The 24,052-nt window shown below is 36.6% G+C and overlaps 2 pseudogenes; both read left to right on the top strand.

Moving 5' to 3' along the window:
- Positions 1-11,847: 11,847 nt before the first annotated feature.
- Positions 11,848-13,154, top strand: LOC136204003 (L-ascorbate oxidase-like; annotated as a pseudogene).
- Positions 13,155-21,006: 7,852 nt separating this feature from the next.
- Positions 21,007-23,691, top strand: LOC136202943 (disease resistance protein At4g27190-like; annotated as a pseudogene).
- The last annotated feature ends 361 nt before the right edge of the window (positions 23,692-24,052 follow it).

Here is a 24,052-nt window from a genome sequence, read left to right as displayed (position 1 = left end):
TGGTGTTATGTTGTGTAACTTGCTTGTTTGCACTTCGTGTTCCTTAATTCAGGAAGTTCCAAAAAATTTTAAATTTTTAATTCCTCTGTCAAAATTAGTAATCATGGCCTTAATGCATTTTCCCCAAAAATAGTGAGAACTTGAGCCTTATAATGCATCTATAGTATGCATTGAATTTTTATGAGTGGGCCAGCACTCACTATCTTTAGGGAGAATTTGCCTTGGTGCCCTGTTGAAACGGTGATTGGTTCTGACTTTCATAGGAGGAAAAAGGCATTTAGTTATTCCCTCCGCTACACAAAAGGCACCTGTGCTATGCACCCCAATTATTAGGATAACCAAGTCGAGCCATGACCTTTCTCTTTCTGAAAAACCACAAATGATAGCCATCTCCCTTCACTTATAACTCTAAAATACCCTGAGTTCTGTCTTATGCTTCGAATAGCCAATTGTTTAAAATAAAAATCATGTGCTTAAGTTATGTGAATATAAGCAATTGAGCAAACATTGCTTAAGGAAAATATTGAAAGAACTGGGGAATATAATGTGGGGAGGAAGAAACCTTTATTAATATTCAAAAGAGTACTGGGTCATGAGTGAACAGGTTGTGTAGATAAAGTGTGTGTAAACAGCAATCATTATAGGCTGGGTATGTTAAATAAAGTGCAAAAAGACAGAATTCATACACTGAAATAGCTTTTCACTGTCAAACCAGAGCCTAAGCCTAACATTACAACCTTTATAAAGTCCTTTGGACTATGTCTGGAGGAACTTTGACCCATAGATTCGGGACCAATAGGCAAACTCGCACCCTAAGGGTGTGGTGTCTGAGCTGAGGAGTGAAATCGCATTTGTTTTCCTATGGCAAGTAGATGCCATGCGAGAGTGAGTGAATTATTCCATTCCTTAGCGAGGCATGTCTGGCAGTTGGTAACTCTTTGTGAAAGAGGAAGTCTAAATTTTAAGATTTGAGGAATTTCTTGAGCATAAAGGACACAATTTTTAAAACAAGCTTTTACTCTTCGATGAAACCTTAGCATGCATCTGTTCATTTCCTAATTGTGCCAAGCGTTTTGTGTTTCTGTACTCCTCGTTCTCATTCATTAAACTAATTTCATTCCTAACTTTTTTTTCTGATTCCTTCTTACAATTTGTTGCTTGAGGACAAGCAAAGGTTCGATTTGGGGGTATTTGTTAGGCATGAAATTGACTAAGTTTAACAAATAATTTATAAGGGAATTCGGCTATTTTTATATCATTTTTGTAAGGAATAAGAGCTAATTAATGTCCTTGTGCAGATAAGCAAAGAAAAATGCTAAACTCGCTGGAAATAGTTTGTTTCGCTAATGCCAATGAGGAGTGGAGCCTTACTTGTATCCAGCGGTCAAACGCCGGATTATCCAATGACGGACAGCGACAGATCGTTGGTGGCAGTGGCAGAGCGGCAGGTGAAAGTGTGTGGCGATGGGATTGCCTAAAGAAGCAAGATGATTTGAAGTCTCACCCCCTTGAGTGTTCAAGGGTTAATCTAAAGTTAATCATTTTAGTTTATTTTAATTGTAGTAGGTAGTTGACTTAGTTTGTAGAAAAGGGTACGAAAGTTGTACCGATTTTGGGGGTCTCTGTCTTTTCCCTTTAAATAGGAAAAGCAGAGAAGGATTAGTATCGGATATTTTTTTTTCTTAGTTTTGTTTTTTAGACAAGTAGAATAGAAGGAAGAAGAGAGCTCCCATGGAGTCTCAAGCTGTATCAGGAATCCTCTTCTGCTCACTGCTCGATATGAGTGAGTAGACATTTTGAATGGGCACGACCTGGCCAGCCCAGTGATGTAAGCTTTACAACGTTTTTTTATGAATATTTAGTGTTTTGCCAATGTCGTGGTCAATGAGGATTTAACTTTCTTGCTCAAGCATGTATGTATGTGTTAGATGAATGATAGGACACTGCTTTCATCTTCACCGATATCTCTATTGATCTCTCAACTTCGAAGCTGACAAGTTAGAAGGTTGTGTCAAGGGTTTTCTCATCTAGAAATGCAGTTTTGCTCTTAATGCTAGAAAGAACTCATCTTTAGGACGCTAAAGATGTTAGTAAATCTTAGGAGTTTGAGAACACACGACAGTTGACTCATACTCACTTCAAAACTGATACTTTGGCTTCATTGGCATGGTCTTTTATTCATGGAATGTTGTAAGACGTAGCACACTGTGTTCGGTTATGTCGAGCCTGTTCTATTCCCTAAAATCTTTGCAAAGTAACCTCATTTACTTGTTTTATCATTATGCCTGAGTCATTAAACAACCAATATTAAACAATCAACCATAAAGGAAGACACTGTTGTAACACACACTGTTTAGCAACGATTTCCGATATTGATTTGAATCACAATCCCTGTGGAGATGATACTCACTTATCACTTTATTACTTGTATCTAGTGCACTTGCTAGAGTCTCATCTGAGGACAACACAAATCATATATTATAAATGTGGAAAGCATAAATGAGGAATACAACCAAGCCTAGTACATAGGAAGAGTGCAAGCTAATTAGCAAGCGAAGAGGGAAGAATTGGCCCTCAGAACTAGCCAACCGGACTCAAGGCCGTCTCTTAGGACTTGGAGGTGGAACTCTCGAGCTTGGTGATGAATGATGGGGCGGAACGTTGATGGAATGCCAGAATAACCGAACAAGCTCTCGAGGTGGGAGAGTTTTATTACATAAACTGAATCTAAAACCAAAACTATCCAACAACTATCTATCAAAAGAAGCAAAATGTAGCTATGTACAATGTGTCAAGAGATCAAGAGGTAGAAGGTGTAGAAGGTGTCTAAATGAGTGCTAGTCACTCTTATTTATACATCAAGCTAGGGGTAGAATTGTAACTTCACAAGGTACAAGTATGGAGCAACATTATTTGGTGCAGAAATCCCATGATATGCCCTGCGTAAGGTGATATATGCCTCGCGTAAGTGCCCATTCCGTCAGAAATCTCCTGCATGTGGACGAATTCTATGTCTAATTGTCTCAAATACGCCCTACGTAGCTGAAGTACGCCCCGCGTAAATGAGTCTCTGATCTCTTTACGTTGAAGAACTACCTTTTACGCCCCGCGTAAATGGTGATACGCCCCGCGTATGGAGAGTTGACTCCGGGAGACAATGCAGTCTGACTTTCAGGATTAGGCCAATCATTTCCGACATGTGTCATACGCCCCGCGTATGGTGTCATACGCCCCGCGTATGCTGAGTCATTCCCACATGGTGCCTACGGATAAGGCAATTATTTCTGACACCATGTTTTACGCCCCGCGTAAATGACGATACGCCCTGCGTAAATAATGATACACCCCACATATTTGAGTAGATTTTCACTCCTTCCTCGTACCTGAAATACAAATCTTGAGAGCCGAGTTAGCTTGACGTTTTATTTTCTAATATTATCAAAAATAAGGAAAATTAACCGAAAGTAAGGAATTTATTTTTATTTTGTTATTTTATTAAAACACTCTATTTTTGTATTAAACTTATTTATTTCTTCTAAAATTAAACCGTAAATCACGCTAAAAGATAGGGACGAAACGCCCCTATCAAAAACTGATTGTCCAATGATATTGCTCTAGTTGCTGATGGGCACACTCATCACTCTGATGTGTGGGTTCTTGATTCAGGAGCATCTTATCATATTTGTCCAAGGAGAGAGTGGTTTTCAACTTATAAGGAGGTAGATGGAGGTAGCATTTCAATGGCTAATAGTCATGTCTGTAAAGCAGTTGGAATAGGCTCGATCAAGTTGAGGACACATGATGGTAAGTTATGCACGTTGAACGAAGTCAGGCATGTTCCATTGATGATGAAGAATCTGATATCTCTGAGTCTGTTAGATAGCAGAGGTCTCACCTGGTCAGAAAAAGATGGAGTTCTACATGTCTGTAAAGGTTCTGATGTGATTCTGAAAGGTGTGAAGCATGGTACTTTGTATTTCCTGTAAGGTTCCACTGTTACAGGTTCAGCTAATGCTGCATCGTCAGAGATTGACCAAGAGTATATGACAAAGATATGGCATATGAGACTTGGTAATATGGGCGAAAGAGGGATGCAGATTCTATCAAAGGATGATCTTCTTGATGGTCATAAGGTCAAGAGTCTCGAGCTTTGTGAACACTGTGTCTTTGGAAAACTACATCGCAGCAAGTTTTCCAAATCTATTCACATAACAAAAGACACACTTGATTACATCCACTCTGATTGTTGGGGTCCATCTCGAGTTGAGTCTTTGGGAGGTCACATATCTTTTATGTCTCTGATTGATGATTATTCAAGGATGACTTCGGTCATCACGATAAAGCATAAAAGTGAAGCTTTCAAGAATTTCAAGCAGTGGAAAGCATTGGTGGAAAAGCAAACAGAAAAGAAGATAAAGAGGCTGCGAACTGATAATGGTCTGGAATTCTGTTCGTCTGATTTTGATCAGTTCTGTAAGGATGAAGGGATTGCTCGGCATCACACAGTCAGGAATACACCGTAACAGAATGGTGTAGTTGAACGAATGAACCAGACATTACTAGAGAGGGTGAGGTGCATGCTCTCTAACGCTGGGTTAGATAGAAGATTCTGGGCTGAAGCGGTGAACACAACATGTTATCTGATTAACCGCAGACCACACACCGGCATATAGCTCAAGACACCTACAGAAATCTGGTCAGGAAAGATTGCTGATTACTCAAATTTGAAAGCTTTTGGGTGCACAGTTTACTATCATGTTAATGAGGGTAAGCTAGAGCCAAGAGCCAAGAAGGGAGTGTTCGTAGGCTATGGAGATGGAGTTAAAGGCTTCAGGATCTGGTCTCCATCAGAGAAAAGGGTCATTTTGAGCAGAAATGTAGTCTTTGACGAAAAATCTGTGCTTAGACCCATTGTGAAGCCTACAACTGCAGTATAAACTGATAGCATTGATAAACAGGTGGAGTTTCAGGTCATACAGAGTGAGAGTGGCTTGAAGGAACAAGAGTTAGAAGCAGAAATAGAGCTACCAGAATCTACACCATCAGTTTCTCAACCATCTGAAGCTACACATCGTAGCTTAGCTCAAGATCGACCAAAGAGGGTTGGAGTTAGGCCACCTAAGAGGTATGAGGACATGGTGGGCTATGCACTACAGGTTGCTGAAGAGGTGGACACTCGTGAACCATCAACTTACCAGAAAGCTGTTTCAGGCGCCAATTCTGAGAAATGGCTTGCTGCTATGGGAGATGAGATGGAGTCCCTTCATAAGAATCAAACATGGGATTTAGTCATACCACCTCCAAGGAGAAAGATTATTACTTGCAAGTGGGTTCTCAAGATAAAGGAATGGATATCACCTGTAGAGGGAGTCAAGTATAAGGCTAGAGTTGTTGCTAGAGGTTTCAATCAAAGAGAGGGAGTGGATTATAATGAGATATTCTCACCAGTGGTCAGACACACCTCTATTAGAGTGTTGCTAGCTATAATTGCACATCAGGATTTGGAGCTTGAGCAACTTGATGTAAAGACAGCCTTTCTGCATGGAGATTTGGAGGAAGAGATCTACATGACCCAACCAGATGGTTTCCAGATTCCTGGGAAGGAGAATTATGTTTGCAAGTTGAAGAAGTCCTTGTATGGACTTAAGCAGTCTCCTAGGCAGTGGTATAAGAGGTTTGACAGCTATATGATGCAGCTGGGCTACACCAGGAGCCCATATGATTGTTGTGTCTATTACAATAAACTGGAAGATGGGTCTTTTATCTATCTGGTGTTGTATGTAGATGACATGTTGATAGCTGCAAGGAAGATGCACGACATTCAGAAGTTGAAGGGTCTTCTCAGCGCAGAGTTCGAGATGAAGGATTTGGGTGCATCTCGAAAAATTCTGGGAATAGAGATTTACAGGGACATAAGCAAAAGGAAACTTTTTCTGTCACAGAAGGGCTATATTCAGAAGATCTTGTCAAGATTTGGCATGTCTATCGCAAAGCCCATAGATACTCCTAGTGCTGCAAGTGCACATCTGTCTATTGCTTTTGCACCTAAGTCTGCTGAAGAGAAGGAGTACATGTCTCGAGTTCCCTATGCTAGTGCAGTAGGAAGCTTGATGTATGCAATGTTCTGCACTGGACTTGATCTTGCACAGTCTGTTAGTGTTGTTAGTAGGTTTATGGGTGAACCTGGCAAGGAGCATTGGCAAGCTGTGAAGATGATATTTCGGTACCTAAAAGGTACATCTGACGTTGGTCTCATTTATGGAGGTGATACAGAGTGTTTGGTGACAGGTTTTTCAGACTCTGATTATGCTGGAGATGTTGACAGTAGAAGATCTATGACTGGTTATGTTTTCACTTTTGGCGGTTCAGTTGTCAGTTGGAAAGCCACTTTGCAGCCTACAATGACTTTGTCTACTACGGAAGCAGAGTATATGGCACTAACTGAAGCTGCTAAGGAGGGGATTTGGCTTAAAGGACTGGTTAATGATCTTGGTCTACATCATGATCAGGCTACAGTGTATTGTGACAGCTTGAGTGCAATCTGTTTAGCCAATGATCAGGTTCATCATGAGAGGACCAAGCATATAGATGTGAGGTATCATTTTTTGAGAAGTGAGAAGAGGGTCAAGGTGAAGAAGGTAGGCACTGCTGACAATCCAGTTGACATGTTTACCAAGCCTGTTCCACAGAGCAAGTTTCAACACTGTTTGGACTTGCTAAACGTCAAAGATTATTAGTTTCCCTGTGGAGGCGACTCTGAGGCAGAGGGAGAAATCTGTTCATCTGGCACTGTCATGGGTGCATCTGTTATGTTTTCAGGAGGATTCAAATAAGGTGGAGATTTATCGCAATGCCTTGAATCAGTGTTTCCTATTCGGGGTAGTATTGGGTTTCGGATTCCTAGTTGGATTAGGATCATGGGTTCCTAGTTGGATTGGGATCATGGGTTCCTAGTTGGATTGGGATTGGGATCATGGGTTCCTAGTGGGATTAGGATCATGGGTTCCTAGTGGGATTAAGTTAGATTGAGTATTATAAATACCACATTATGTAACCTAATCATTGTAATCTGATTTTCGCCGCCTAATAAATCTTTCTGCCCGTGGGCTAGCCAACACAACGTTGGTGAACCACGTAAATCTATGTTTTTCGATTGTTTATTATTTTTATCTTTCATTAATTCTGCACAACATATTGGTATTGAATAAAAATGAGTCAAATTAGATGCAACAAATTACATCCATTAAAAGTGGAATAGGATCCTTGCAAGTTCATCATACTAGGTGTCTGTTTGTTTTCATTTCACCGCACTACTTTTTGCCTTTTAATTCTAAAAATGAGATAAAAAAAAGTGTTTGTTAAAATTCTGAATCAGCTGCTTTTAGTAGAAAAAACAACTAATATCTACTACCTATCAGCAACAGCAAACAGAACATGAAGCATTTACAAACTGAAAATACACAGCAGTACAAACATTTACTTTCTTATCCTGTTTCAGTTTAGCTCATTCAGACCAACTCAACAACAACAATCACACAAAAAAAAATGATAGTAATAATAGTAAAAAAGATTTACTTTGGAACTTATAAATACAAAGATATTCGGATTGTGTTAAAGTTTCAATTACCATTTTAATAAATGTTTTTTTCTGCCACTACTTCAGATATGTGAAAATAGCCAAGAAAGTGTGTTGCTTTGCTTGCCAATATAAGAAATCAGAAATTCTGCCGCATAATTACAACAAACTCAAGAGCAATATATTGATTACCTTGTAATAATGTCTTCAAATGACACATCCTTGGAAGTAATTGTTAAAATCCCGTAGAAGTTGAAGATTCGTAATGGTTCCTATTCCGCGAATCCAAACTAAGCTGGAGCTTAAATATTTAATAATAAATTTGTATACGTAAAAATATTATATCATGTAAAATTCAATAAATTTTAACACAATAATTTGGGTGGCTAATAAAAAATTTAACATGTTAGGTTGGATGAAGTTGAATATAAGACCTCTCAAATAGAAGTGAGCATCCTTAACCATCTCATCTACCTTTGAACATTGAAATAATACTACATATATTCAGCGAACTTTCTTTTTTAGTTAATCAAGAGGGAAAACAAAAGATTAAAGGCAACATCAGGGAGACAACCATTCTATATAGTAGAAAATCATGTAAAATCAAAACTACAAATATTGATCCGCAACATGTGGATTTACAAATTTTCACATCATAAATTGCAAGTTCTTGAATTAAATTAACTTTTGTGTGTGGCCTGTTAGGTTCTTACCGCAGCTAATCGTGTATATTTATTGCAATTTTGTATTCAATTAGAATTCGATAAAATTAACTTTTAATTTCATCTATTCATTTCTCAATTAATCCAATAAATATATAACGAAAAAAAGACACGACTTTACCAAAAGCGTAACAGTTTCTCCCCTAGGGCCATAAAAAAGTTAAATATTGATTCTGACTGTTTATCTTTCGGTAGTTTAGTTGCAATATGATTCGATCATTCGTACGCTATATCTAAATGACTTGTGGCTACATGGAATATGTTAAGTCAGATATAAGAGACATTTGTTTACTTGTCGAGGTTGAGTTGCTCAAACTATATGGATTCAAGAAATTCTAAATTTCAATCTAGAATCTATCACCTTTCAAGGATTTAGAGCAAGTCTCCCACAAACGAACGTGGATACATATCTCTCAATCCAAGAGTCATGAATGTTTAATCTATCTTCAACTACCTTACAACCACTTCATATAATACACAATCTTTGCCAGGAGCAAACCCTGTTTATAAAGCGTTGTGACCAAACTTAAAGCATTATAATTCATAGTTTGAGATTACAATGGTGATTATTTAAGTTTGAGGATTATTTATACCTAAACACTGTGAGATTAATTAGTGGCATTCAAGATATTCTTTATCCATTTAGAATCTTATGTTGGATCTCTAATGCCTATGAACACATTCATATATATCCATGTAACTGTTTAGATATTTGTATGTTGCATTTTAGGCGTGATTAAAAACGTGCGGAATAAAAATTTAATCACTAACCCTGAATCCCCAAGATCTCATACATCTAAGAAATGGATAAAATCAAATTACCGTGCACCTTGGATTGAGAGATGACCTTTTAAAGCAATTGCAAATCGAGATAATAAAAAATAACATCTAACCGCTCCTTCTATGATTTCACACGCAAGAACACCATTAGAATATCTGTGTGCTAACACAAAGAACAAAATCGACTTCCTCCTCCTTTGTCTTGGTCGAAAATCAATAAAGAAAAGGGAGGTTAGGGCTTTTTCTTTTTAATTCACAGTGTATAATGAATTAGGGTTGAGAATTATTTTGTTTCCAAGCTATCTCCATTCCTTCCTCCTTAGGTATCTGCCATGCCAAATGGCGAATAGAAAGGGGCTCCGATAGACTCCAAAAGCAAAGGCCTCCCTATAATGGGTTGTGTGGCAGTACAATATCAACTATAAAGAATTCTCTTTTTGGCTTTCCATTTTGGGTGTATATCATTAATTTCCACCCTTAATTTGATGTTGCCTAGAAAAGGAACTGTATGGCCACTTAGAGCATCCTTAGTGTGAAGTGAGGAAGTTTGTGACTTCAATTATGACACGTAGGCACGGAGGAAAGTAAAAGGGAGAAAGTAACAACCCATTAGAGTATCTTTAATTAATAAAATTTGGTAGGATTAAAAAGAATATTTAATTAATAAAACTGGATAAAAAAAAGAAACTTTTGTCATAAAAGTGTAGGCGGCAATTGTGCTACTTTTGCACAATTGCAGGAGTCAGACGCGCCATCTCTGGCGCGTGTCTGACACGCACCTGACGCAGCTGCGTCTGACTTCCTGCATGTTGTCTACTTTTCAAAAACCTGCCCATTTTATTTTTTTTGTGCTGGGAAGAGAAAGTTTGTAACTAACAAACCAATAAAAGTGACGTACTCTCTACTCCTTGGTTACAACTAATATTCTAAAGTAACAAACAAAAAGCTCCCACTAGGGATGCTCTTATGACAACTAGAGGAGATAGAGTTGGGATCAGTGTGTGTCTGTATTTAGAGCTTTATAGGCTTTACATGTGATGATATTGGCAGAACTACCCATGTCAATAAGTACCCTATGGACTGTGAAGTTTTTAATTTTCTGTCTGAATTAACCGAAGTGAGTTTATTGAAAAAAAGTTCAATGATTTTGCTAAGAGGAAATAAAGATCGATGACCTTTGTAAAATTAACTCCAAACTTCAGTAACCACTAATAGATTTTACCAAAGTCTTAATGTTTCACTTTGTAATTTATGACCTTATAAATCAATTGTTTCAACTCTTTGCTTCCATTTCTTTTCCATCTTCTAATAACAACCATTTCATGTTTTTTACCCAATATAATTATAGTTAGTTTCAGTGGCAGAACCAGAAATTTCTGAGAGGAGGGGAAACGCCGGCAGGAAAAAACATGAACCATAAGAAAATAGGAGGATAAGAGAGATTGTTTTAGAATGGAGTTTTTGCAAATTTTAGAGGCAATGGTTTTTTTTTTTTTTTTTTTTTGAAAATCCAAGGATAATTAAGGCCTGATAGATGGAATAATTGAGGGGCTCAGAAGTGAAAATGGAGACCTTTTTACTGTCTGGATATTTAGGTTTACTAATAAAAAAATCTCGTAATATGGAGAGATTGATGGATAAATAATATATTTAAATTTTGTTTATAAGAAGTTTAATACATCAGGAGCGAACGTCAAGAAATAGTTTAGCCCTCTGAACTTATAGAATATCTCATTAGCCTCCTGAACTTACTTAAAGTAATATGAAAATTCCCTAAATCCACATGACAGAACAAGAGAGGATTTGAAACAAATTAAAAAGTATATAATTTTAAGTCAGTTCAATGGACTCATTATAAATATATCATTTTAAACAAGTTCAGTTTGGTGTTCTAGATTATTAATAGGACATAAAGTACACCAATATCTTTAACGTTGACAATCAATATAAATTTTACTCTAACATTATAATTGGTATAATTATACCTCTACAAGTTGGGCGAATTTTACCCTAACATTTGCAAGTTGGGCGAATTGTCAATTTTTAGTTATTATTAACGGAGCAATTAACGCAGTCACAAATCACGTTATCTCCACTCTATTTTTGTATTTTGTTATCATTCATTAGTAACAAATTAAAAACACACGTATAAACATGAAAAAATATAAAAATTAAAAAATTATCTCATTTTTTACATCAAATAAATACATATGCACAATATACTTTTTAATTTTTTTTCCATGTGAATATACGTATCTTTATCTATCACTAAATGATAACATAAAGTGATTTATAAGTGCGAAAAGTAGTTAAAGGTATAATTATAGTATTTATAATTTTAGTGTAAAATTGCTATTGATTGATAGTGGATTGGTTGGAAGTATTTTGCAACTTATCTCTTAATTAAATTTAGAAAAAAGTATAAAAATAAACCTCGTGGTTACACATGTTTTCGAACAACATCCATGTGGTTTAAAAGTTTGCAAAACGGCGTCATGTACTTCATTCCGTTAGCAAACATATATCAAATTGACTAACAGTGTTAAAAGTTAAAGCAAAAAGAGTTAATTTGGTCCTTATATTTATTTATTTTATAAATTAACCCTTTTATCATTAATTATCACAAATAAACCCTAAAATAAAAATTTAAAAATCAAATACACAATCTTTTCCATCTCTTTCATTTCTTATTTTTGTTCTTCTTTTTCTCAATTCTCTCTTCTTTATTAATTTCTCTCTCTAAAATCAATTGATTTTTTCTCTCCAAAAAAACAATCTCTTCAAATCAATTGCTCTACACCAGGAATACAAGCTGACCTCTGTAATGCTACAAGTCCTGATTGCACAGTTATCCCTGGAAAAACATACCGACTCAGGATTTCTAGCTTGACTGCCTTATCAGCCCTTAGTTTCCAAATACAGGGGCACAATATGACTGTTGTTGAAGCTGATGGGCATTATGTGGATCCATTTACAGTACAAAACTTGTTCATATATCCAAGAGAGACATACTCTGTTTTAGTAAAAATGGATCAAAACTCAACCCGAAATTACTGGACTGCCCATCCTCGGCGATATCCGCAACAATTCACCACCAGGACTGGCCATCCTCGGCGATATCCGCCCACACCACACCACCACCATCCGGACCCATTTGGAACGATACGCACCCAAGGTTTGCACAAAGTGTATCCATTAAATCTCACAAAGATTTCATCCACAAACCTCCACTAATCTCAAACAGAACCATAATAATGCTCAACGCACAGAATTTAGTAAATGGGAAAGTTAGATGGTCAATCAACAATGTTTCCTTCAATCTTCCCCATACTCCATATCTTGTATCCTTGAAGCACAATTTAACCCATCTTGTCACCCAAGTTGCGCCTCCGAATGGACACAATTTCCAGCCTTATGACATCTATAAGGCTCCGGAGAATAAGGCATCGTTCTTTTTGACTGAAATTAAATTAAATTAACTTAACTGAACTGAATGAACTAACTTAACTTAACTTATCTACACCAAATAATTAACTAAACTCAACTTAAATTAACTTAACTGAATGATGCAACTGAACTGAAGTTAACTTAACTTATACTGAAATTAAGTAAAAAAGAACAGGGCCTAAGAATGCTACGATTAGTGACGGAATATACCGGCTTCAGTTTAATACGACGGTAGATATTGCAGAATGCGAATTCAATGTCGAATAATACAAAGCGAGACGCATCTGTGGCATCTTCATGGTCATGATTTTTGGGTGCTCGGATATGGGGATGGGAAGTTTGATTTGAATAGGGATTCCAAGTACTATAATTTGGAGAATCCGTTAATGAAGAATATGGTGCCGGTTCATCCTTATGGTTGGACTGCTTTGAGATTTCAGACGGATAATCTGGGGGTGTGGTTGTTCCATTGTCGTATTGAATCACTTTTTTCTATGGGTATGGAAATGTTAATGTTAGAATACTTGATATGGATATGGATTTGGATTGTTTTTTTAGAGGGAGAAATTCAATTGATTTTAGGAAGAGAAATTAACAAAGAGGGGAGAGAGAAGAGAAAGAAAGAATAATAAAAATAAAAAATGAGAGAGATATAGAAGATGATGTATTTGATTTTTAATTTTTATTTTGAAGTTTATTTGTGATAATTAGATAATAAGGGAGGTTAATTTATAAAATAAATAAATATAAAGACCAAATTAATTTTTTTTTCTTTGACTTTTAACACTGTTAGTCAATTTGGTATATGTTTGCTAACGAAATTAAGTACATAGTACCATTTTGCAAACTTTTAAACTACATGAGTGTTGTTCGAAAACAAGTTTATACTTTTTCCTTAAATTTATGAATTTAATTAAAGGGAAAATTACAAAATTGGATCAAATGAGATGCTCATTTACATATTTAACCCATTTACTAATTTTACTACATATCTAAACTGATTTTGTGTGACTTTCCAAAAATACCCCTAACCTTCCCACTTCCACCACTTGCGAATCGCCTCTCCCTCTATCTCCTTGGTTATGCGAAAAGTTGCTCCAGCATTAATGATTTCAAGACTTTTGATCTTCCTTTCTTCCTTTAAAGTGCACGAAATCTGCATCATTTAGTCAAAATCACAATGAATTTCTCTTTTTCATCTCTTCATCTCTTGATTCTACAACTTCCCAACCCTAGAAAATGAGTAAATGGTTTTTTATCTTCCTGTTCGTTGTTTGGTTTCTTTCTTCTTGTTACCATCAAAGAAATGGTTTTTCTACGTTATTTCCTTTGTTCTTCCCATGTTATCATATTGTTATTGTCGCTTTTGGGGGTGAAAGGGGCGAAAATGTAAGTATCTGTTTTTTTCTGCGTTTTTTTCATGGATTCACTTCGCAGTCGATGGTTTCGCTAAACTTTGCGAAGAGAACGAGCCTGGAAAGTGATGATCTACTTCGTGAATTGATGATTTCGCGAAGATCTGCGAAGAGAAGAGTCTGAAACGTATGGATCTACCTCGCGAATCGATTAGTTCGCCAAGTCTGCGAATAGATCCTCATGTTTCAGACCTCGCAAACTTCACGAAAGCATCGATATGCGACGTAGATAGTCACATTTCAGACCTCGCAGACTTCGCGAAAAAATCGATATGCGAAGTAAAATCACCTCTTCCCGTGCACATTTACATTCGCATGCTTTGCTAATTTTCATTTCGCGAAGCCAAAATCGTCTTTTTTCCTGCCTAACACGATTAATTTTTTCTGTAGATGGTTGAATACGTAACATCTCTTTCTGGAAGGCGGCGTACTGGGCTGCAGGGGAGATGATTTTCCTTCCTGTATAGGGATGAACTTCCCCAAGATTGACACATTCACTCCTAAAGTGGTTGGTTAGGAGAGGTTGTGTTAATCTTGGGGTGCACCATGGGACACGTCCATCCCATGGTGCCAATCTTCAAAGTGGACCTAACTTAATCCGGTGCCAATCTTGAATCGGATGAGTAATCTTGGTGTGCACCGTGCGACACGTCCATCCCAAAAGGTCTGGTGTCCAGACCTTTTGGGATGGATGTGGCACATGGTGCACACCAAGATTACTCATCCGATTCAAAATTGGTACCAGATTAGTTAGGTTCACTTTGAAATGATTAGTTAGTAGAGTTCATTGTGACAATCTTGTTGTAAATTTTGATAATGTTATAATTTTAACGTTCGAATCCGTTGTTGTTTGCCATTTTTTGTTATATACCACTTCGCGTATTAGCTTCAAATCATATCCAGCATTCGCATATGCGAACTAAATTCATTAAGCAAAACAAACTTCAGCTTTGCAGGCTTCGCATATGCAACTAAATTCATTAAGTAAATCCAAACATTAGCTTCGCAGGCTTCACATATGGACGAATATGCGAAGTCAGACGGGATGTGGCGAGCCGCGCGTCAATATTGAGGGTATTATTGAAAAGTCACACAAAATCAGTCTAGATATGTAGTATGTTGAGTAAATGGGTTAAATATGTAAATGGGTCTCCCATTTGATCCAGTTTTATAATTTTCCCTTAATTAAAAGGATTTAATTATAAAATTACAATTAACTTTTATCAAAAGTTTAAAGGGAAAAGTACAAAAATAAATCTTGTGGTTACACCTATTTTCGATCGGCACCCTTGTGGTTTAAAAGTTTACAAACTGGTACATTGAGGTTCATTCCGTTAGCAAAGAGGGTCCAAAACCACTAACGGTGTTAAAAAAAGCTGAGTTGGCAGTCAAAGTCAAATTAATAGAGGGGGTATTTTTGTCCTATCATTTATTTTGTTTTTATTTTTTATACTTCAACCAATAAATAGATTACACATCACTCTCCCACTCTCTCCTCAATCTCTGTCTTTCAAAGAACAACGATCTCTCTGTAAAACGTCACCCTGTTGAGATCATAAACGCCGATAAGAAAAACAGGCGTCCTTCATATCCATTTCGAAAGAAATTCGATTTTGGCCACCAATTGACGTAGTCGTTTCGAATCATACTGATAATGGTTGAATTCGTGTTTTCATTAATGCTCTGTTTTCTTCCTTTAATCCCATGGCTTCTCTTCTGCAACCTGAAATTGGAACTGGCGGAACAGTAGTTTCCGATGCCGGCGATGCCTGAACAAGTAGTATAGTAATGGAAGGACAAAAATACCCTTCTATTAATTTGACTTTGACTGCCAACTCAGCTTTTTTAACACCGTTAGTGGTTTTGGACCCTGTTTGCTAACGGAATGAACCTCAATGTACCAGTTTGTAAACTTTTAAACCACAAGGGTGCCGATCAAAAATAGGTGTAACCACAAGGTTTATTTTTGTACTTTTCTCAAGTTTAAAATTTGTTTTTATTAGGGAAGGACTAAAATGAACATTTGCCAATATAATACATTGAAATCGCTCCTCTCTGCATCTCCACGTTTTCTTCTCCGTCCCTCTCTTTCATTTCTTTTCCACCATTTTTGCTCTTCAAATTTGTTCAATCTCGTTCTTCCTCGAACAGTGTTCGTTTTCAAGTTATTTATATCAAAATGAAGCTCCCAACTTCTGGTACAAGTAAATGTTTAGCCACAGATTTTGGATTTAAAATAAAAGGAGAGAGAAAATTAGGTCATAAGGCTACCGTCCCCGTTTCTATCCTCCACTCGTATTTTTGCAAATCTAACATCGGAAATAAACTCGGGATGCCGGAGAACCTCTGGGTAGGTTGGTAATCGGAGTATGCAAGGGTGTGTTACCGGAGCCTCACCCGACCGGATAATCGTTAATCACTCGGATTTTGAGAATTCTCGGTGGTTTCAAGGTGTTCTTATTGTATATTTGAGCTCCAGAGGATGGAATCAATTCTAACAATGTTAATTTTTCCGGACACTATCTTGGCGACTGGCGGAATTTTCCCTGTGAGGTACATAATCTCTACATAAAATTCTCCAAATTAATTTAAATCTTAGACGGATTAATTCTTGGACCAATTTCTCAATGGATTAATTTCTTCAAATTATAGAAGTATGCCAAAATTAATCGAATTAAATTAAGTGGAGTTTCACTTTAATTTTTGGAGCTTTATTATAAATTTCCAGATTTCTCAAATTTCTCAGTTAAACATTGATGGTTCAGTAGAAATTGGATTGAACATATTTATTAATATGTCATTAGGATTATGGGTTATTTAATTCGAGTCAAATTTAAATTAGAATATTGAATTATAAATCAAATCCATAATTGTCGATATTCAAGAGATAAAATGAGCTATCTTGGAAAAATAATCAACAGCAGCAAAAGTAGATTCATTACCAACTTGTTTTATTTTTTGCTTTTTCTTTCAGTCTTCTTCTCAACCATCCTTCTCGGCTTTACCAATTACTCAATTGGAATACCATAAAGATTTTGGTCTTCTCAACCGTTTCTTCATAATGGGATTTTCAAATCTTCTTAAGATCTATCCTCCCCTTCAAAGATGCATACCAAACTAACCTTTAACAAGATTTTGGCTGATGTGTACCCATCCCTCCCCCCTCTCTTCTTCATCATTCTTCGTTGCGTCTGCCACAGTGCGTTTAGAAGCAGCATGAGCAAAGGGAAACAGAGACTTCAATGATTCCAAACAAATAGAGCTCTTATTTTACTGGTAAGGTACTTGTTGCTTTTTCCAAATTAGCATGATGAATAGTTAAGTTTTGATTCTGAAATCTCAAGTTTTACTTGATAATTAAGTTAGTAAATTTTAAATACTCCAGTTTCCTTCTTAATTTTTACCCACTTCCCAAGTTTCTGGAAGTTTTTCTCTCTTTTATTCATGTTAGGTTTCTCTCAAGCTAGCTCATTGTGGTGCAGGTATGAATGTTTTGATATTTTTCTACTGTTAATTTTTTGTTTCATCTCTTATCTTTAGGGTCTTACGCTTTTTATGCTGCAAACCTTTTCATTTCTTATTGATGCTAGCAAGAAAGGTGTAATATATTCGTATGAAGTTGTTGCCTTTTTAGAGATATTTTTAAGGATATGCACGGCTATATTTTGATTTTGCATTGGATATGGGATTGGGTTTATGAAGGCTTTAAGAGCTATAAAAGATTTCTCTTACCTCAAAGGGATGGTTAATGCACCCGAACAATCAATGAATAAATCAACAGATTTAGGCTTCTATCTTGTAGTGCAGATTGGCTTTGTATCACCGATCTAGATCTAGGAGGTTACTACATCAAAAGAGCAATCTCCGTTGTTCCGCACACTGAGAACAGAGAGGGGATGACGGCTTAGGGTGTAGGGAGAGTAAATTTTCCTATTGCAGTATTCTCTGTAACTTCTGTTTTTAGGGTCTCAGGTTTAGCCTCCACAGCTATCTATTTATAGCTAGGTTAAACCTAAAGGCCTAACCCCAATCCTAACCGATTAGCTTACAGGCAGACCATAAATGGATCCGTAATTAAGCCAGGCCCGTTTATTCCATTTATTCCTACAGTTTATTATCTGTTTATGAAAATATAGTTTTATATAAATAGTTTTATATGGCAATGAAGTTTTCTTTGCTATTACTGATTTTGCATTCTTATGCTAATGGGGTGGTTTCCATTATTTAAGAGATCTGCCATTTGCTATATGTATGGTAGTAATTGGTAAAAAAAAAATGTGTTCTCTATAATTCTTTGAAGCACGTGAAACAATTTTCATATTAGTAGCATTGAGCATAATCATTTTTTAGGCCTTGGATTGTTGAATCATGTTTATTATTTTTAACGAATATATTTTCCTTTTTCATGTCCCTATTATTGTGAGTAATTTGCTTATTCGTGCAGATAAATTCAAATCCCTCAATGGTGCTAATCCTAAGAATGAGCCGCCCAATTTCTAAAGATGGAAAAACTGCTCATGTTGCTGATGCGACAATGAATTTCATACCAGAATGTCTTTTGGGTGAATGGGGGTTGAAGACGTGTTTATAGGTAATCCAAGAGTAAATTTAATGCCTATATTTTTCGAAATGTGCCAAGACAATATTGATAATATCAGCATCCTAGACAATATTTTGAACACGCCACTAATGTTTGCTCATTCGTCATCGGTACTGTCATCTCTCGTTTTTGCTTTTGCTTTTCTCTTGCTTGAGCTTCCTACAAAATCTTCTAATGTGGCCCCTTTTTCTTGCAGTGGTGGCACTCAACATTGGCATACTTGTTCGACTTTCTTCTACTCCTGCCTCTGTGTTTAGATCCTTTAGCTTCACTCCTTCCTCTAGAATTCATAGTTAGAAAGATTCCACTTTTGACAAACTTTATGCTAATTTTGCCATATGGTGTGGAGTTTGAAAGCGAGATTCTTAGAATGTTCCACGACTCCGGTAAGGAAGCCATCGTCAGTAAAGTAGTGCCTCATTTTCAATTTCCAGCCCCATACTAGACAGTTGATCCACGATCCCTTGGAACTCGTTTAAGTGATTTGCAAGAGAAGTACCGTTTCGATATTTTATTTGAACCAATTTGGTCAAATAAAATAATTTATTGTTGTCAGTTTTGGAGACATATAATTGCTTGAGCTTATTGCATAAAGTTTCTGCATGAGTTTCGCTAGCAATATGATTATACAAGTTGTCTTCGACAAATTTTTGGATAAAGCCGGAGACTTATTCATGCTCAAAACCCCAGTCCACATCCGTCTTCCCATTGAGTTTATATGTTCCGAACATCGGTAGATGCATCTTGGTTACATATAGGATATCCTTCATTTTTCTTCTCCATATATGGTAGTTTGAACCATTTAGGCCGATCATTTTATTTCTCAATTTTACCTCCATATTGACTACGCTATGATACTAGTTGTTGGGAATAAAATGAAATATTCCGTAAAAATATTGACGAGCAAAATAATCGATAAAAATAGTGTCGATAATTTAACGTCGTTCACCCATAATTTTTTGGGCTACGTCCACAACTAATAAGGGCGGCCCAGTGCAGTACGTGTCCCCACTTAAGCGAGAGTCCGGGGAGGGGTTCCACCACAAGGGTGTACTGCGGGCAAGCCTTTTCCTGCCAATTTTTTGACAAGAGGCCGCTCCTAAGCTTCGAAGAGTCACACGACAACAACGTTTAAATTTTTAGGTGTACACAAAAGGCGTTATCTAGATAACTTTCTTGAGTTACAACAATATGAGATAAAACCAAAATAGTAATACTCGGGTGTTTTTCAAAAATACCTCAAATTATCTTACTACAGTAGAACCTCGATAAATGAATGTTCGATAAATGAATAACCTCGTCTAATGAATAAATTTCTTCGGTCCCAACTTGGTCCAATGGGCTTAACGAATAACCTCGCTTAATGCATTAACGAATAAATACAAATGAAGTCTTTATAGGCCCTATGTAAATATAAATGAATAATCACTATATTTCAAATAATATATTTTTATTTATATAATATATTATGAATACATTTCATCCAATGACTAATTTTCAAACATATTAATAAGTCATATTTTTTCGAAAAATGCCTCCAAAGTTGATTGTTTCTTTCCTCCCCCAAAATGCATCTGATCCTTGATTTTGTGTAAAGCATGCACCACTTCTGGAATATTTTGATCATGTTGCATCAGGTAATTTTGTATAGTGACAATAGCTTGAAAAGCTTCTCTTGAGGACACTTGTGGTATAGTGATACTATCATCGGGTTCGGGATCATTTGCCTCATCATTTAGTACAGCTTCGATAAATAAATATTATATTCATTAATCGATAAATAAATAATCTCGTCAAATGAATATTTTTTTTGTCCCAAAGGTATTCATTTATCGAGATTCTACTGTATTTTATCATCCATCCGTCTAAAACTCCCTTAATTCTCCAATTAATACTTAATAATATGAATTTGCTCTCAATATTTTTTTTATACTTTGGAAAACAATTGCATCAACAAATTATGTTCAATTATTCAATAAAATAGTTAAATAATTAATTGGGGTGCCTCTTTTTAACAAGGAGGTACACAATTTAGACTTTTCCGTTTTTTTATAATTTATAATAATTAATAATTTGCTGTCCGTCGTTAATCGATTGGAACAACAACTAGCACCTAATTTAACAAGGAGGTACACAATTTAGACTTTTCCGTTTTTTTTATAATAATTAATAATTTGCTGTCCGTCATTAATCGATTGGAACAACAACTAGCACCTAACACTGTTGTGAGGAATTGATTGAAAGCTCTATATTTAAATTTTTGGATTAACAAATGAATGCCCAATGGTTTTACATTTTACAGATTGATTTTTTTTTGTTACAAATCGAAACTTGTGATTTGCAAAATTTTAATTTTTTTATTGATTTTACTAAATTTGACTCATAACGATCTTAAAATAAAAAATTTCAAGAATTAAAAGTTACTTTAATTTATCTGCTGCTTTTTATTGGAAAAAACTACTTTTTTTCAGAAAGACAAATAACTTATGAAAAGTAAGTAATCAAACAGATCATTGAGTTCTCCTTAAATTGTTTAATAGCATTTTTGGAGTTTTCTCTCCGATCAAACATACCAAAATATTATTTAATTTTTGAAATATCCACTTTGTATGGTCTTAATTATCTCCAGTATTAGTTGCTCTTCAACTCTCTTCATTCTGTGTCTTACTCTTCTCTTCTCTTCAATATGGAGATGATTGTTTCCAGTTTGGTTGGTTTACTTACAGATCCCATCAAGCAATATGTTGTTACACCTATCAAACAACATATCAGCTACGCTTTTACCTGTGACAGTAAGGTTGAGAGACTTCATGATGAGGTTGAACAGTTGGAGAACAAAAGAGTCAGGCTGGAGGAGTCCGTTCGTGCTGCTACTCGAAAAGGGGACAAGATCTATGCCAATGTTACCGAGTGGCTGAGCACGGCGGCAAAAGACATTGAAGAGGCAGAGGAACTTATCCAGGGGAGAGAAGAAGCTAAGAAGAAATGTTTTGTCGGATTATGCCCTAATTTGAAGACTCGCTATCAGCTGAGTAAGAAAGCATATAAGGAAGCTTCCATGATGGGTAAGCTGCTTCAGGATGCTCAAGGATTAGATCCAATTTCATTCCGCCCGCCTCTGCAGCAGATAGTTGAGGATAACAAGTACGGTCGTGATGCCTTGCCATCAAGGATGCTGATCTTGCACCAAATTATGGATGCTCTGAATGATCCAAATCTGAATATCATAGGAGTCTATGGTCTGGGAGGAATTGGCAAAACAACACTTGCAAAGGAGGTACTTGCCCAAGCTGGAGAACAGAACTTGTTTGATACTGTAATAATGGTTGCTGTCTCTCAGACGCCTGAGCTGGGAAGAATTCAAGGAGAAATTGCTGATTTCTTAGGCTTGGAATTTCATGCAAAGGAAGTTTGTGGAAGAGCGAGTCAACTGCACCAGGCGTTGAAGAAAGTCAAAGTGCTCATCATTCTTGATGATCTTTGGCAAAAACTTGATTTGAATGCTGTAGGAATTCCTTCCGGAGATGCATGTGGAGGTTGCAAAATACTGCTAACCTCAAGGAGGAAGCATGTTTTATCAAATGAGATGTGCACACAGAAAGAATTTCCGCTTGATGTTCTAGAACCAGAAGAAACATGGAGATTGTTTGAAATGTCTGTAAGTAAGGCTAAAGATCCTGAGTTGCGTGCCATAGCAACTGAAATTGCCAAAAAATGTGCAGGTTTGCCCCTTCTAATTCTGATAGTTGCCACAGATCTGCGAAATAAAGGTATACACGCATGGAAAGATAAGCTAACCAAGCTTTCATGCTTAGAAAATAAAGAGATATACGAGCAAGTGAACGAAGTTATTAAGTCAAGCTACGAGAATTTGATTGATGAGGAAGCCAAGTCACTCTTCTTGCTTTGCCCTCAGTTTGGGAATCCGAATATTCGAATTCAAGACTTGATCGTTTACTGTGTGGGCCTAGGCTTATTTAAGCACATAGATTCTATTGAAGGAGCAAGGAACAGAGTATTAACCTTGATTGATAAACTCAAAGATGAGTGCTTGCTGTTGGCCGGTGACAAGGCTGGATTCGTCAAAATCCACGATCTTGTTCGTGACTTTGCTCTTGCAATTGCATCCAAAGTGCAGCATGCTTTTGTACGCACAAGTGAGGTTACATCAACAGACTTCCAAAACAAAGATGGGACCCGAATTTCCCTTCGTTGTTCTGATATACTTGAGATTCCGGAAGTCCTCGACTGTCCAAAAGCGGAGCTGTTTTCACTGTTTGCGGAAGATCTTAATCTAGATATCCCTAATTCATTTTTTGCAGGTGTTACACAGCTCAAGGTTCCATTTTACTGAGGTGAAATTCGTATCCGGATTGCCTTCCTCACTTGGTTGTCTTACAGGCCTTCAAACATTGTCTTTGGAAGATTGTGAGTTGGACAACCTAGCTATAATTGCAGAATTGAAGCAGCTGGAGTTGCTCAGTTTGGCTGATTCAAAAATAGCAGAATTGCCTAGAGAAATCAAGGCATTGACTCGACTAAAGCGATTAGATCTGAGAGGCTGCTGGAAACTCCGAGTAATCCCGGCAAATGTCTTGTCAAATCTGTGTTTATTAGAAGAGTTGTACATGCTTAACAGTTTTCATGGATGGGAGCTGGAAGGAAATGCGAGTCTTGTGGAATTGAAGAACTTGTCTCGCCTGACAACTTTGGAAATACAAGTTGAAGATGACAAGTTGTTACCAAAGGACTGGTTCTTTAATGATGGATTGCAAAACTATAAAATATATGTAGGTCATTGGCCTTCATATTTTTGCTCTAAGGAATATGAATCATCAAGGGTGCTAAAGCTAGAGCTGAAAACGAATATTGGTTTGATGCATAGGATTAAAGAGTTTCTGAAAGTGACTGAAGTTCTATATTTAGGTGAATTGAAGGGGGCTGAGAATTTGTTGTTTGATTATGGTCAACTTGAAACAGATTCTTTTGGGAAACTACGATTTTTAGAAATCAGGAATTGCCATTCATTGAAGAATCTCTTTCCATTTTCATGTCACAAATGTTTGCCGCAGCTTCAAGAAATTGAAGTCAGATCTTGTGACAACATGGAAGCTATTGTTGGTGAAGGTGAAGTGATGGAGTTCCCTCAGATGACCTCTTTGAGGCTGAGATCTCTACCACATCTAATAGGCTTTTGCAAAACAAATGGAATGGTAAGTTTAAATTTTAGTGGATTTAAATTTTATTTTATGTTTTTCTTATTTTGAAAAAGCATGAATCTTCAATGAGCAGGTTTCTTTCCCTACTTTAACAAGCTTGACGGTGTATGAATGCAATAGTTTGAAGTATGTATTTACAACTTCAATGGTGAAATCTCTTCTGCAGCTCAAAAGGCTTGAAATAAGTCACTGCGAGTCAATCGAAAAGATAATACGACTGAGCAACCAAATAGAAGAAGAGAGCGTCAATACGGTTGTGTTTCCTGAACTTGACTATCTTGAACTCGGAAGGC

This window comes from Euphorbia lathyris, chromosome 8, assembly GCF_963576675.1.
Source record: "Euphorbia lathyris chromosome 8, ddEupLath1.1, whole genome shotgun sequence".
Classification (NCBI taxonomy): Eukaryota; Viridiplantae; Streptophyta; class Magnoliopsida; order Malpighiales; family Euphorbiaceae; genus Euphorbia; species Euphorbia lathyris.
The sequence above is the reverse complement of the archived record's forward strand: the minus strand, read 5'-3'. Positions and strand labels throughout refer to the sequence as shown.